The sequence below is a fragment of the Pyxicephalus adspersus genome, chromosome 9 (assembly GCF_032062135.1).
Source record: "Pyxicephalus adspersus chromosome 9, UCB_Pads_2.0, whole genome shotgun sequence".
In the NCBI taxonomy this organism is placed as follows: Eukaryota; Metazoa; Chordata; class Amphibia; order Anura; family Pyxicephalidae; genus Pyxicephalus; species Pyxicephalus adspersus.
The window spans coordinates 56627484-56642947 of record NC_092866.1 but is presented as its reverse complement, the minus strand read 5'-3'; the positions used below and the strand labels follow the sequence as shown (position 1 = coordinate 56642947).

At 40.7% G+C, this 15464-nt stretch overlaps 1 protein-coding gene across 4 annotated transcripts in view; it reads right to left on the bottom strand.

Annotated features, from left to right (window-relative positions):
- The window catches only part of TRIM44 (tripartite motif containing 44), a 67857-nt gene that overhangs the window by 17248 nt on the left and 35145 nt on the right, over positions 1 to 15464 (bottom strand). The window lies entirely within an intron of this gene.

Sequence of the window (15464 nt, the reverse complement as noted above, 5' to 3'; positions counted from 1 at the left end):
TAACTTGGTTGTGGTAAAATTTTTCAGAACCAAAAAGCTGGAGATTTAAAAAAAATCTGTAACCTCAGCAGTGTGTAGACTGCGGCAGAGCGTGACTTTGATATGCCCTTTTTTTCCCATTCATTGTACCGGCAGAGAAATGAATTCTTGTTATGAACATTGTTATCAGCTCAGAGAAATCTTTAATTTCTCCAGCACTTCCAATTAGGATCCACATCCTGGTAGCGTTCTTTCCGGTGATGAATGAGACCTGATGTCTTCACAGTGGACCTCTTAATGTGCGCGGCCAACACTGGACTGTCATCGTCTTGTCACTGATCCAGGAATATATGCTTACCGCTCACACTGACAAAGGAGAGATAAAGGACCCGTGTCCAGAGGTCCTGACATTCCAATACTCCTAAAGAGAACCAGTCCTGGCTGGGCTTAGGCCTCATACAGTGACAGATAAATGAACAAGCACTGTATACATGGCACCATTTTGTCCTATAGAGAGGGGAAGGAGGAGAATGAGGAAGCAACACCCTGCTGTTCTCTCTTCCATTCAGCTTGAAAGTCACCTGACCTTAACAGTTTCTAACACGCACTTTGGGGTAATTTTCTAACGTAGTATAGATTGTTACCTTCTGCAAGAGAGAATTTACTCAACATTGCAAAGCAAAATGCTCATCCCACCATCTGCCTATACTTATCTTCCCTTCACTTCCCTGGTACAGCCTTCAGCTGCTGAGATGGAAGAAACACTGGTATTTCTGGGTACGGTAGAGAATTTGTCTTACTCCGCCCCATTAAAAACTTGCTCAGCAATTGGCTGCCTAATGACCCACCACAGTTCCTTGGGGGTGGGAAGTGTGCTCAGCAGTGTGTAGGTTCGGAGAAGGATTGACCTGTAGCTTACAGGGGGCTTTTTCTGAGTACATCTAACGAAGTGGTGGGGAATAAAGTAAAAGTAAGTAGAAACTGTTGTGGCCTGGATTGCCATGAACAAGTGCTCAGATATGGTCCCTTTAAAATAAGCCAATGCTAAGCCCTGGTTGGGGAAAGGCCTACATTCTCTATACCGGCCACTAAGCAAAAGTGATTAGGCCCCAATGGAATTACCTAAGTCTTGGGGCAGCAAAACAAGACCACGGCTATGGAACACAACACAAAGCTTGTTTTTCTTTGGTTTGATCTTTTACAAAAAAGCATGCACGCCATCCCGCTGGACCTGAGAATGACTTTTGAAGGCTGTCAGTGGCGTTCCGCTGCTAAACACACCATAATAATGTTACACTTCCAACTGGATCTGCTCTCTGTCCACAGGAGTCACTCCGAGAGAAATTTTTCCAATCCACCAAGTCCCTGCTCACTTCCTGACAAGCTAATCTCATTCCAATTGTAGACAATTTCCGGAATGAACGCACCTTGCCCGCCTCGTCTCCATTTTCAATACCTGAGAGGCGAGGAGATATCCTGCATAACATCTGCCAAGCCTCTTCTGCTTGTTTTCTTGACAAACTAATTAATCTTGTGCGAGCGCGGCAGAGAGTCTGGGCTCGGCTTTAATCTCTTCCCTTTTTCTTCTTCTCCAAAACTGCGTCGGAGAGCTCGGCCTACGCCGCCTTAACGAGTGTCTAATGAAGCCTCTGATACCTCTGAGAGATGGGATACAATATGCTTCATTAATAAAAGCCAGGGACAAAGGGAAGAGCAGACGTTTCCCATGGCAACATGGCAAATTTTATCTAGCGGCAGCAAGACGAAAGCGGGAATATGGTTGGGTCCCCGGGCTACAAAGACGCTTTTTCTTTTTACCGGAGTTTAAAGCAACTAGTACTTTTTTGATGAAGGGGAAGAGATGCCTTAGACCTAGAACACATGGACCAATTTTCATTTCTGATCACCGATCCAGTAAAATGATTGAATTATCAAAGGATCTGAAGTCAATTTAACTGCGAACCCAAACAACTGATAGGCGAATATGAATTGATCACGTGTTTTGGTAAAAAGTGCACTGGTGGTCTCACGTGTATGAGTGGCCTGTTGCAGCATCCCCTGCGCGTCACCCCAGCACAACCCCCAAGGATCAGAAAAGCAGAGTATCATACATATGTAGGTTGTGTTTTGGGACTGGTGATCATTTGATTACTGATCAGCCAAGAGCCAAATTGCCAGTGAGTTATTATTATTATTATTATTATTAAACAGGATTTATATAGCGCCAACATATTACGCAGCGCTGTACATTAAATAGGGATTGCACGGAAGAGGAGCGGAGCGAAGGATGGATGAGTCTGGCTGCAGCATTCATAATAGATTGTAGAGGGGAGAGTCGGGTTAGTGGAATACCAGCGAGAAGGATGTTACAGTAGTCCAGACGAGTTTGTTGAGTGCAATAGGCTCTTTTTGCCTTGACCACCAATCCTAACCCAAACCAACCCCAACACTTTGTCCAATTTCAGACGTCAAGTAAACCACAGCAGTACCACATACCTAAATGTGCCCCCACTCAAATGGATAAGTTATTGGGAACAATTTTGTTTACTCTTTAGCATTGCCACTGAGGTGGGGTTGCGTCAAGGTTCCTAGATACAATGTGTTGGTTAGGACCACATGGTTGCTTTTACAATTCTGGAGGAAGAACTCCATTATATCCCAAAGTGCATAGTGTGCAAATGTGTTCACCTGCAGTGCAGTTTGCAACTTTTGAGCAGCATTTTACTGCACCCAAGAGCAGCAAATAAAATGTAAACCCCAAGGGCCATTTTAGACCTGCAGGGAGCCATAGCATTCTGGTTCAACATCTCCTATTCAAATGACATGTGCATTATTATTCATATACTACTATATTTACTTCTTGTGCAAGCCGACCATGCCAAGCCACTGCCTATCAATTAGCAGCAGGTTGTTGGCCTGCTGTGTGGCCTCCTTCATTGGGGCTGAAAGAACTCAGAGGCTGTCCAGCATTTAATTTAAAGAGTTTGGGCTGATAACAATGCTGCTTATTGCAAATGAGTGGCTTGGTGTTGTCAGCTTGCATGAGGATGTGTTATTACTGGTAAGAAATCTTGCAACAGATTCATCAATGAGTATATTTATAAATAATAATTTAGTAGTATATTCATATGATGCATGTGACTTTGTTGGTGGATGTTAAACAAGGATTCCAATTACAAGGCACAGCTACACGCTCCTAATATATGTATATATTGGCTACGAATGGCATATTTCAAAGGGTGGCTATCATGCGGTTAGCGTACTCCCAGCATGCTTTGCCTGGCGGAATTTGAGGTTTTTCTCCAGCTGTAGAGCAACAGGTTGCACACCTGCTTAACTCAAGGACAAGTCTGCCCGGCAATGATTCATACCTCGGCTGACCCCCCAAGGTCGCCCCGTGTGGGTACAGCTGTCATCCGATCATCTGGGGCTAATTTGTTGCCTGCCAGGATCTGCGACTCTGACAGCCAGGCAGTGATAAATGCACTGCGGGAGATGAAGCTTCAGGATAAAATTCTAATTAATTAGGAAAAATTACCTTTCTCTCCGCTGCTCGCAAAACAGTCATTTGTACTGTGAGAGATACTACGCTTCGAACAATGGAGCCGATCATTAGAATAGAATGCGGGATTGCTTCAAAATACATTAGAATTGGACATTGGGATTGCTTCAAAATTCTATTTATAAAACCTGGATAACTGCTATCCCGTAGTGTCCAATCAGATTCCTATTTTCATTTCCCAAAACAATAAAAGATAAAACCTGATTGGTCACTATGAGATTGATAGCTGTTAAACATAGGGCTCCTAATGGTGCTTTACAAAATGCAAAAAATGTAGGCTTTGGTTTGAGTGCCAAAAAGTTGCATTTGGAAGATGTAGAAAAAAAAAAAAAAAAAAGGTCAGGTGATCTTTAAAATGCCACTGATGGTAGCCACATGCCCTCCAGCCTGATTGGTCCCCCTAAAAATAAAGTCAACATTCCTGAAAAATAAAAAAATTCTTTTTAAACTCTGCGGATGCTCAGGATTTTTTGCAACATATTTGCATTTGAATGGCGGACTTGCATTCCAAGGTTCTGCATGATGTCTCTCGTTGCTGGCTCTTCGCCCACTCCTCTTCCATGTTCAGCATCTTAGCCCCTCTTCATTAGCCAAGGTGGTCTGATGTAACTCCTACGCATGAGTGCTATTGTGCATGTGCATCCTAATGTACATGATTATAAAAAAGTGCTGTCAGGCCAGTTAAAATATCAAGAAAAATGATATATAGCAAATGCTTACATGCAGAATTTTTTCTTTCCATAGATAATTTTTGGATGGATCAGGGCACCAGTTAGAAGTCATATTATTAACATATTATTAACATTTTAATATATTATTATATATATATATATATATATATATATATATATATATATATTATTACAAGCAGGCAGTAAACAGATTTTTTTTTAGCCATTTGTGATCAAGACAGCATAGCCAAGAATAGACCTTCACTTCAACACCTTCTGATTGGCATGCCACCAGCCTGCACCCATGTATACAGCAAATCCTGATTGGCCCAACTTTAAGAATTGGGGGTCAAAAGTAAATGGGTTCCAATCCTTCCCCAAGAAACATTTTTGGCTGGATGTACACTTGTTTGTCCAAGTTCAAGTTTTTAAACTTCCCTTGACTTCAGCTTCAACTTTTTAAAGATTTTTTTTTTTTTAAATGGAAAATTTTTTCCATCTATTGTCAGATATCCAATAAAATGCAGATATGGGGTAATCTATTTCCCAAAGATTAAAGTCTTATTCGCATTTCATTCCCCACACCCCCTTTTCGCAGTATGATAAAGGGGCTCTTCTGCAGGAGCACTCAGCTTTTCCATTTTAGGTACAGCGTAAATTTTGCCAATCCCTGCGTTAGCTCGCAGCCCTCACGCCGCTCGCCATCTTATCATTGGCAGCAGACGTGCCTCGCTGAATACGTTTCGCTCACGCTGGGATGAAGGGAAGGAAATTACAGGGAATTGTTAATAGGCAAATAAAATCGGAGCGTCCTTTCATTCGCTACAAGAGTCTCTTGGTGTGAGATCTGCAGATCAAGAGACGGGTCTGGAATGCTGTGTATGGCACAGATAAACGCGCTTTGACTGGCTGACGCAACACCGCTGTGGTCTAATCCTCTTCAGGTTATTGCTCTTTTATCTTGAAAAATTCAGAGCCTTAATCTCTTTTCTCACAGCATTAATAAGATACAACAGCAAAATACAAACTTCATATTGAAATCCTTATTTTATTTTTATATCAGTTTTTTGCAATTTGTAGAATAAGAATGAATTGCAGATGTTATATTGCTGTTTTAAAGTGGACCTGTCAGTAATCTGCATTAATTTCTTATTTCATATTATGCAACAATACCACCATCCAAGGTCTTTGTATCAATAAAGTGTAACTATACTTCTGCAAACACAAACTGCAGGCACGCATGATTTGTATTGCACAAAGGACAGGCAATAAAAAATTATCCCCTGCCTGGTCGCAGTTTTCTTTTTCTAGTATTGTGCATGCTCAGCTTAGTGTAGAATGCTGGGATGTGTCCGGCACCCCACTAAATGAACTTTTGCGCACAGGCGTGGCCAGACCAATTGAGATGGCCTAAGATTCCAAACTTGGATGAGGATGGGGTGAAGATGCAGCGACTGTAACAAAGTGAAGACAGGTGCAATTAAAAAAATGGGACCAGGCAGGTTAGGTTATTTTATTGCAGAAGGAACATCACCTGCCTGGTTGCAACATTGTGTTTTTACGCTATAGTTCTGCTTTGAATCTATTCTTAAAGTTCAAGTCCAGTGACTGTGCCTAGGCTGAGATATGGTCATCAATGTTCTGCAGGAAGCATTTCCTTAGTCTCCCTTCTCCCAGCAAACAGATTGCAACATTGTAGGGTTTTTGCTGGTCACAAGGAGAAAGGATGTAGAAGGTGCTGATCTGTATCCAGAGCTAAAAATTGCACAGGCGCATGGATTTACAAGATTATATCAGCACTGAGTCCATGCTGTAGCACATGAATCTGCAGCTTTGTGTAGTGTCCTGTGATTTACGGCTCACATAGGACTTTACTTGGCTGGTCAGACTGGAATTGGAGCAAAATAAAACCAAGTGCATGTTTCTATGGGAGTCTAAGTGGACCTGTTGGGTCCACGTATTTCTAGTTGGTGCATCTTCAGGGCTTTTTGCTTGTGATGATGCTGGTGCTTGGGCGGCCAATAACAAGCAATGGCACTGTCATATGTGTAGGAATAGGAGAGCATCACATGCTCTAAATACTCCAAAATATTTTGTGTTTTAACGCATTGAAGCAAAAGTGCATCCAAATTCAAATGAGAAAAGTACAGGTTTAATTTGAGAACACCCGCTGGTCCAATTTAAAATCTAGGAGGCATAAAACTTTTTGGATTCCTTAACAACCAATTAGATTTTAGCCAACATTTTTAACAACCAAAAGTAGGAACGGGCATCACAAACGCCATTAACCTTCTATGCTTTGCATACCATTGATGCCCCAGCAATGAGTATTTAATTGTGGCCCAGATCGGCCTTTGCTATAATGATAGTCATTCTACGATGGCCTGATGTCTCTCTGGCACCCAGCGGGATCCCGGCCCTCTGACGCACGTTGCCTTCATTTAGCAGCACTGGAAGCGATTCTTTGAGCCCCAGGCTATTAGATCTGAACACACATTAAAGAGGAAGGCTGGACGGCATCCATAGTGACACACACATGCTGAGCCGAAGCCTCTCTGCATAAAGATTGCCATAAATCACCCACAACACAGTGTAATGTGTCCAGCGTGGAGGGGACATCACTCCATGGAGGATACGGGGCCCATTTCACTGACATTAATCAGCTCAGAAATAGAGGGAAACATTTATACAGTGGTAAAAGTGAAATCACAAGGCGTGTTACGACGCGGAATAATCATTTTGGCCATATAATAGAACCAGCTGTCACTATCTATGTCTTATTAAACGGACATTAATGTCCAGTATGATGCCTGGGTTTTGATGCCATTAAAATTGGATTTCGCCCAAATAAACCCAGGCAATAACTGGATGGTAATACCATGTTTGCATTAGATTAGATGCAATGCACATTACACGATGGGAGCCAGTTAGGTCAGAGACATGACATTTCTCCATTTTTTTTGTCGTTGGCTGTGTGTCAATGGTGTATTTTTTGGAGAGGTGGTGGGTCATGGTGGTTGTCTCCCTGTTGGTTTTAGCTGCAGGTGAGTCAATTTTTTGTTTTTGAGATTTTGGAAAGTTTCAGAATTTTTGAAATCATTGTTAGGCTTTCATTGCTGTCTATGCCTTTTAGAGATTAAGCTTCCTGTTCTCCAAAGTGAAGGGAAATCTCCTCTTAGACTGTTGCCCCAAGATCAAGTGTGTCCAGTAACAAATTGCCTATATTGCTGTTGGGAGGGACAAAAGGTTTCACACAGCCCAGTGTGTTATAGTCCATGATAAAAACCTTCAGTATGGATTGGGTGTGAATAAGGGAATAAAAAACAACAAAAGCAAATTTATATATTCCAGATTAAATTTTAGTCAGATTCTCATAATAAATAACCGTTAACACATTTTGGGGGTTTAAAGGGTCCCCCTTTATGTGTGTACCGGACTTTAGCCAGGCCTAAGCAGCTTTTAGGATCACCAGACCATTTTTATCCATGATGATCCCTTCTATCAGCCCAGTACTAAGCCCTGATGGAGGACCTTTTAGACCCCTGAAACGCGTTGTTTTTTACAACATAAAACTAAATTCATTCTAGTCTTTGTACATTCTGCTTTCTGCACTTTCCAAATTAGCATGTAATATAATGCAAACCTCATTTTTCCACCAGCAGCATTCTTTACTAATCACATGACATAAGGAAACAAACTTTTACAGTTATGCCTGGTACAGCACAAAGTCGAAATATGGCCTTGGCAATGGATTTTCATAGCAAACCCCATCTCACTCGGCCACCTCTTCTCTTACTTGTTATTGTACATCAGTCGTATACTATAATCATGATAATGGTGGTGACTCTATAAGACTCGGCTAAGTACCATTAGGCTATAAAGTGCAACAACGTATAATTTCATCAAATAACATCCATTTCTGTGAAGAAAGTGCCATATTGCTGTAAATTTTTATTTTTTGCAAAAAGCAAGACCCACTATCCTTCCCGCCACTGCTCATGTCAGAATAACCTGCCACTTAGCCAGTACAGTCACACCTGCTTGGGAGATAGCCGAAGTTTCTTTTGGTATTTAATACAATTTACAGGGGCGGCCATTAAATAACAACCTTTGGTAAACAACTTCTCACTTCTGTTTAATTCTTAAATTTAAAAGTGATCTCTGTGCCTCCGACAGTCAGGCATTGATAAAGGATTTTGAAGTTTAGGACCTGTGTTTGCTCATTCTTCTTTTGCAGCAGAAGCTGCCCTGGGAACTTAATGCACAATTTGGCACAGTATGGTGGTAGAGGTAGATACAAAACTGATATATTGCCATAAAGAGAACCAGTCATTACTGTGCTTATAGAGGAATGGTGTAGGTCAGTGTTGTCAAACTCAATTACACAGAGGGCCGAAATAAAAACTTGGACCAAGTCGGGGGCCAATTGAAATTTATTGAAAAAATTTAGGAAGTTTACTACTTCATCCATACATCCATCCAACAAAAACAAACCCCTCTACACTCATATTAAGGTTGAAAATACTATATTCTATCTATCTATCTATGCAGGCCGTGTATTGTTCATCCTGACACTGACACTAAATATTACACTACGCAGTCTCTAATGGATTGAAACAAACACCTGGTTTCCTGGTAGTCAGGCAGCATGTGATCATTGCCTAGGCCTTGTGTCACATGATGGGTGTACAGGAATAATGTCTATGTATTGCATGTATTGAAATTGATGACGTGAGGTGGTAACGCGGGCGGCCAGATGTAGTTCATTTTCTGAATTCTTTGGAGGGCCCAAAAAAAAAAAAAAAAGGCCCTTGTGGGCCAGATTTGGCCCGCGGGCCAGAGTTTGACACCCCTAGTCTAGGTAGACATTAAGGCAACATAGAAAGAATGCAGATACATTTTTGTGCATTGGTGTTCCTTATAGGACACTATCTGCCAGAAATGTGCATGTTCTCCCAGTTTCCTTGTGAGCTTCCTCTAAGCATGTATGTGTTTAATATAATATGGGCATGGGAAAATAATAATAACCCCCCTTCCCCATATGAGCTATTTTTGACAGTGTACTGCCCCACAAAGCCTTATTGGCCTCTGCACGATGTTGTGCCCCATAGGACATAATGAAGCCATCTTAATGGTTTGTTGGTACCGGAAATCACTGAACAATTATTAAGGTGACTACATACTTATAAGACACCGGGTCTTGCAGGATTTTATTTTCAAATTGGGGTATCTTGGACAGGTCATCATCTGCCAGGACTCGGGTAAAGCATCTTACGATACAGAATACGGAAAAAAACTCCCACCTACAGACTACACCAGGATGTTTCTTGCCATCTTTTTACCAGTGCAACTGGCAGATACTTTTTTGAATAATGAAATTGTAATACATTCTTTTACAAAAAAAAATTTTACATTTATATACCTAAAAAAAAAAAAGAGTAGCGTTCCATATTAAAATAGCATAATAATTTAAAGCCTTTGAAACAAAGAACATCATATAGGAATACAAATAAGTTAAATTGGATTTGGCCAACAAGCCATTATTAATTTCTGTTCACAAAAGCGTTGCACACTGAGAAAATGATTAATATACAGAAGAGGGTCACATAAAGGAAATAATAAAGGACAGCGCGTGGTTTAAGCATAGAAACGATCCTGCGCATTTATGTATGGTGCATTTCCCCTTTATATATTATGTATGCAGTTCTTAGTATGAATGGCTTTTTCCAGCCCAGAGTAGGGCATGGTGACAGTAATAAAAATAATATGAGTGAGGAAGAGAAATTATTGCAGTAAAAGATTAAAAACACAGAGGGGGAAATCAATGGTAAAAAGTCAGAGTTATTACAGTGGAGAAAGACCATCCATCACAATATAAGAGAGCTCAGGGAGGCACAGCGCTCCATCTCTGACAATTACCAGTCACTCCTCATTTGTGTGTGACGATGAGAAGTGTTATTAAGAACTGTTACCCTTCCAGCATTTTGTTAGGCATTCTTCCCACATTGGAAAAAATGAATGAAAAATTGCTTTTGGGGACACAGACCTCGGCTAAATCTCAAGGTGTTAGGAAAGCGTAGAACTTTATAGCGGTCCATGATGGAGCGATGTACGGCTCTGCACAGGGCTAAACCACCAACCTGATTTGCTCTCAATAGACTGGCAGCTTCCTCTGCACCAGGGTTGGATTTAAAGTAAATGTAACGCTAAATTCATTTTTGTAAAAGATTGTATATCATAAAAAATTGTGATCAGTATTTTCCATAATTCACCCTTTTTTATCCATTATTGCATCTTCAGGCAGCCAAGCTTTTCCAGCCGCTTGCTGTCTACCCTGCTACAGTGTCGGCTGCACATTATTGCTCTATATCAGATTTCTGATGGTGATAGGGTGGGCAATGTCTAGCACCAGGGCCACCATCAGAAATTTCGCTTCCTCCCTTGTATAAAAGATCTAACATTGAATAAGTCAATCTCTTTGGACCATGGCCCGGCCCTTATCCCCTCTCCAATGATGGCAGCCTTGGCCTGCATAATGTGGGATGGGCATGAGGGCTGGGTTTGGTCCATGAAGGGTTAGGTGAATGCTCTTTGAAGTTCCAGAACCCAAATTTAGAACATAACCCTACTGAAGTTTATGAAAGAGATATGACAAATGATTACATGTTCTTTGCGTTATATTATTTCTTATGCTGAGTGAATGTTCTTGATATGTTGCATCCAGTTTTGCCTATATAAGTAGTACTAAATGCAGCTTATTTGAAGAAAACTGGCCTATCAATATTCCTGAAAGTGTTCAAACTGCTAATCTCATAAGGTTTAGACTGACTGTCCTAAAATAGAAATGTTTAAAATACTATGGTTCTGATTTATTAAAGCTCTCCAAAGCTGGGGAGGATACACTTTCATCAGTGAAGCTGGGTGATCCAGCAGTCCTGGAATGGATTTCCTAAAAGTCATTTGCTATTTGTTAGGAAATGTTTTTAATCCTGGACCAGATACATTTTATGTTGCCTTTATCACCCAAGTTCACTAATAAAAGTATATCTTTTCCAGTCTTGGGGGGCTTTAATAAATCAGGCCCTATGAATCAATCCTTTTTATCGGCAGCTATGGACTATAGAGAGTTGAGCCACCCACTGGAGCTTATGGTGGCCAAAAAATAAAAAATAGTGAAATTGTACATGAACGGATTAAGTTAATGCATTGCCAGGATGTCCTTGCAGTGTACCATTGAATGGCCAGGTGAAGAGCTGCCACCAAAATTACAAAGCTGGATGGGATCTTTGCTGAAGTAACTCCAAAGGGGAGCAAAAAATGATTTACTTTTTTATGAAGAGAATAGGAGGACAGCTAATTGATTGAAAAGGTCGTCCAACATGAGTGACACCTTCTGCAAGAGGAAGAGGAGATGGACGATAGCCACATTTTTTTAAACCCATCTTCCCCTTGAACGGTTCCCCAACATTTCTGCTCAGATTATCTTCTTCTACATCTACACAGTTAATTGTTTCTGAATCTCAGTAATCCAATGAACCTGACAGTTTTCCTATCTTCCTATATTACCATTGACTGCTATCAGGGAGCTATCCATAAGTGATGTTGACAAGGTCATTAATGAGGATTTCTAAAACACTTAATTACCCGGCACCAGACAAGGTCAGTATTAAGCCCCACGGTTTACCTATGAAAAAAAACCCCACTATATTCTACCAAAATCACAACCCTTTGCATTTTCCACAAGCTCGTTGCCAAGCTGAAAATCATCATATATGGAAATAAGGATTGTGGTGTTTCTTGGTGCCATCACAATACAGATTAGTATTATGTGAGTGTTCATGGGTAAGGAACAAATATTGGGAATTATTGTGGTGGCCACAGGAAGGGCTCCATAAAGCACTAAGACAAACAGACTTCATGGCACAGAATCCTTACAATGGAAGTAGTCATTTCAAAAGCAATTATTGGAGTGGACAAAAAAAAAAAAAAAAAAAAAAAGAAGATTCAGGCACTAGACATGGCAGGAAAACTTACAGAACATCAAGAAAAGAATGAGATAGGTGAAAGTGACTTAAAGTGTGTGACGCAGCCATCCAACAGCTGGAGGAACAAATTTGTGGCCAAAATAGCTTTCAATTTTCATTGTCATCTACTTCAAAGAATAACTAAAGTCCACAATTTTTTCATCTACAAAATCCACCCCGACCTGTTCCCAGAGACCACCAAACTCCTTGTACACACTCTTATCATCTTTCACCTGGACTACTGTAACCTCCTCCTCTCTGGTATTCCACTAACCCGACTCTCTCCTCTACAATCTATTATGAATGCTGCAGTCAGACTCATCCATCCTTCCCACCACTCCTCTTCTGCTGCATCTCTTTGTAGTTCTCTTCATTGGCTTCCATTTTACCTTAGAATCAAATTCAAGTTCCTGTGCTTCACCTTCAAATCCCTCCACAGTTCTTGTCCCATTTAACTTTCTGACCTGGTAAAAAAAAATTTCCCCTAGCCGCTCTCGTCGCTCCTCCATTGACCTACTAATGACTTCCTCACTCCTTAATCTCACCATACACTCAGCTCCGAGACTTTTCTAGAGCTGCCCCAACTCTCTGGAATGGTCTTCCGCGTCCTATTCGGCTTGCTCTTACTTTCTGCTCATTTAAAAGAGCCCTTAAAACCCATTTTTTAAAACTCGCCTACCCATCTTCTTCTGTCTCTTAAACCCCCACTACTTACCCACCTTTCAATATCCCCTTCCTATTATGTGCTACTTCCCCATCCTCTTAGATTGTAAGCTCTTCTGGGCAGGGTTCCCCTCCTCCTGCGTCAATGTTCGTATCCATCCGGATAAGCACTACTGATGCTATTATAACCTGGACATAAACTCATCAACCAATAATTAAACCATATATCCTTTGATCTTACAATTGTTCCAAAACTAATTACAATTTAAATAACCTGCCCCCATATCTTAGAGGTACAATATTAACCAATGCAGGACTGATCCTCCATTTAGCCAAGACTAAATATCTGGACATATACTCACCAACCATCATTCAAACAATATATCATTTGATCCCACGTCTCTCTTTTCCAAAGCAAACCAAAATAACTGGATCCAGGGATATTTTAATGTGGATATTTCCCTAGTACCTGAATTGTGTTCCAAAGCATTACAAAACATGGTCAAGTAATTACAAAACATATCCATCACCATGATCTCAATATTCCCCTGAGGAAGCTTTTTTGGTGAAATGCGTCGGGGCTTGAGATGAGCTCATTATTTTGATATGTACCAAAAACCTGTTTGTGATGGTATCTCTGTTATTGGATATATTGTATATGTATTTATAGACTAGGAGTGCTATGTTAGCAATAGGAATACCTAACTTAATAAATAAATACAATAAATACAACATAGGCTCTTACACACTGCCTCAATAGCCTATCCTTCCCTCTAATATCCCCATTTTGAATACTAAATAATAATATTATCCTGTAAGTAGTGTTGGAGAAGCACTACTGGTGCTATTATAACACTTCTAATATTGTATTTAAAGCAAATCTGGAATGTGAGAGGTTGAAGCAGGACAGGGAAACAATCAGTTCATGTTTTGGCAAGAAACATGTTGATACGGGAAGTAAACAGGGTAACATATCTAGGCTTGGCAATTATTAAACCTTATGAAACTTATTTCTATCTTACTTCCCATTAGCCTTCCTATAAACAAAATCTATTTTTTTCCCCTCCTCGTTTTATTATTATTCAGTATTTATATAGTGCCAACATAATATGCAGCGCAGTACAATAAATTAGAAGTTGCAAATGACAGGCAGATACAATGACACAGGAGGTGGAGAGGACCCTGCCCTGAAGAGCTTACAATCTAAAAGATAAAAAAAAAGCATTTTATGCACCAACATAAATTCAGCCTTTAGTGACCGGTAAGGCACAGTAATAAAAGAAGCAGAAGAAGTGGACTTGTTTGTGAATTGAGCCTTTCATGTATTTTTATTGTGATATTGATATATTCATGGTGCATGGAGTTTCCCTTTATGAAATCTCCCCATGGTGTGCTTGGTGGGTATATCATGTTGAGGCTTAGCTCTCGCTCACGTATAAAGCACGCACTCCTTCATGGATATATGGATCATCATTTACCATCTTCCGTCCGGGGTGAGAAATTTAATAGACAAGGTCCCTCACTAGTGCGGAGTCGACGCGGCACCTTCCATTTGTCTTGCTAAATGTTACTGTCTCCTTGCGCGGTAAGAGGACACATTGTTTACGAGGAAACAGTTCTGGGGCGATACATCAAAATCACAAGGCTGTCGGCTTGATGCATGTTGCGCCAGCCTTTGCGGCGCACATAACAACTCTCCGAGATGCTGATAACACAGACTGGATGCGCAACATCCGTTAGCAATCCCAAAACAGCCACAAAAGCACTTCAAGCTAAATTCTAGGCAGATATGAATGACACAAAGTCATCAATAACTCATCATTAATTGTATTTTGTGAAATGCAAGCAGTGTCAATAGCTGAATTTGACCTGATATTTGTGTCTGGCAAGCCCCGGAGCAAAATTAGAGAGGAAGCAACAACAAGAGCCAATTTATTGTGCTACAGAGCAACAAGAAAGTGCTGATCCCTCAAGAGCAGGGAGATGAGCTCAATATTCTGCTTCTTCTTCTTTTACTGACCAGTCAGAGGCTAAAGGAGCAAAAAGACTTTGGCCCTGATTTATTAAAGTTCTCCAAGGCTGCAAAAAAAAAAATGATTTTTAAAAACCCATTCCATGTTTTCTGGATCACCCAGCTTCACTTCTGAAAGTGTATTCCCTCCAGCCTTGGAGAGCTTTAGTAAATCAGGGCCTTTGTGTAAAGCTGCGTACACACTTACAATAATTATCATTGGAAACGAACGACTAACAACCGTTCGTCCGATAATCGTTAACAAAAAAGTGCACAATGACGCTGATGAATGAGGATTGTCGCTGGAAATGAAAAACCGTCCCCCAGCGGATCTGATTGGGTGATGATTGTTCGCAATCTATTGTGTGTACGGACGTTCCGTGATCATGGATGATTCTGCAGTACACTTTCTCCTTTAAATGTCACTTCCTGCATCGTTCAAAGCATTGTATCTAGTGTGTGTACATTATTGGTGGATTAGGTTTGAACGATCGTATCATTACAGCATGTACAGAATTGTGCACAATATGATCGCTCAAAATAATCGTGCATAA